Here is a 1,997-nt window from a genome sequence, read left to right on the forward strand (position 1 = left end):
GGCCAGTGTGGGAGGATTGCTTGAGCCAAGGAGTTTCAGACTAGCCTAAGCAATATAGTCAGACTATGTCACTAAAAAAAAAAAAAAAAAAAAAATTGGCAAAGTGTGATGGTGTGAGCCTATAGTCCCAGCTACTCAGGAGGCTAAGGCTGGAGGATGGCTTGAGCCAGGACGTGGAGGTTGCAGTGAGCTGAGATTGTACCACTGCACTCCAGCCTGGGCAACAGAGCGAGACCCTGTCTCAAAAAATTTAAAAAAAAAAACATTATTTTTGCTGGGCATGATGGCTCATACCTGTAATCCCAGAACTTCAGGAGGCCAGGGTGGGAGGATTGCTTGAGGCCAGGAGTTTGAGACTAGCCCTGGCAACATAGGGAGACCCTCTCTCTACAAAATAACAACAATAATAATAATAATAAAATTAACCAGACATAGTGGTGTGTGTCTGTAGTCCCAGCTACTCAGGAGGCTGAGGCAGGAGGATTGCTTGAACCCAGGAGTTTGAGGCTGCAATGAGTTATGGCCACTGCACTCCAGCCTGGGCAATATATTGAGACCCTGTACCCTGTCTTAAACAAAACAAAAGTTTCTTTATTTTATTTTACTATTTTTTTTTTTGAGATGGAGTTTCAATCTTGTTGCCTATGTTGGAGTGCAGTGGCGCAATCTTGGCTCACTGCAACCTCCACCTCCCGGGTTTAACAGATTCTCCTGTCTCAGCCTTCCAAGTAGCTGGCATTACAGGCGTGCACCACCATGCCCAGCTAATTTTTGTGGTTTTAGCAGAGACAAGGTTTCACCATGTTGGCCAGGCTAGTCTCAAACCCCTGACCTCAGGTGATCCACCCGCCTTGACCTCCCAAAGTGCTGGGATTACAGGCATGAGCCACCACACCCAACCAAAACAAAAGTTTCTTTCACGTGAAAGAAATTAACTTAGGAGGACTACAAGGGAGAAGAGAAGAACAGAGGCATCATCTAACACTGTTCTTTCAGGGTTAGGGAGCACCAGTGCCCATGCTGTTAGCTTGTCTCACTGGAATCATGGCTGGGACTGATTTTATAACATGCTCACGCAATCTGGTTCACAGGAACTCACAAGCTGTCCCCCAGAAACCCAAAGCTGATTGAGAAGGCAGGAGAACCACTTCCATTATTGCAGGCAGGAGTCATAAATTCCAGTCCCTGCTCAGTCACCAACTTGCTGTGGGAGACCTTGTGAAAGTCATTTAATTCTCCTAGACCATAATTGTTGCCTCTCTAAGATGAGGTTATTGAGCTTTAAGAAAGGAGATCATATAATTTATCGGAAAAACCAAGACTTTTTGCCAGGACACATGTTAAGCTGGACAGGTGACTGCATGGCAAACCAGGACTGCTGGGCATGCCATCTCAAAAATCCCTGTGGGCTGGGCATGGTGGCCCACGCCTGTAATCACTTTGGGAGACTGACACTGGCAAATCATTTGAGGTCAGGAGTTCAAGACCAGCTTGGCCAACATGGTGAAACCCCCGTCTCTACTAAAAATACAAAAAAAAAAATTAGCTGAGTGTGGTGGCTAAGTCAGGAGGCTGAGTCAGGAGAATCACTTGAGCCCAGAAGGTGGAGGTTGCCATGACCCAAGATCGCGCCACTACACTCCAGCCTGGGTAACAGAATGAGACTCCTTCTCAAAAAAAAAAAAAAAAAAAAGTCCCTGTGAACTCTGGAGTCTGATTCAAAAGGCCCTTCTCCCAAGAGTAACCCCAAAACTTTCAATAACACAGGCAAAATTAAGGAGAACACAAACACAGTAATGTAACAAAAATTGCTACTTTGGAAAAGATATTTTAAATACAGTTTCACTGTTGTAAAAGTGAGAGGCAGAAGGAATTTCCTATCAGAAATTAAGAATCACTCAAAATAGCTTATTTAGGAAGGGGTATTGAATTATTTCCTAGAACCTATTGAGGTTTAAAATATATATATAGGCCAGGTGCGATGACTCACACCTGTA

Source organism: Mandrillus leucophaeus, unplaced genomic scaffold (assembly GCF_000951045.1).
Source record: "Mandrillus leucophaeus isolate KB7577 unplaced genomic scaffold, Mleu.le_1.0 Scaffold42, whole genome shotgun sequence".
NCBI lineage: Eukaryota > Metazoa > Chordata > Mammalia > Primates > Cercopithecidae > Mandrillus > Mandrillus leucophaeus.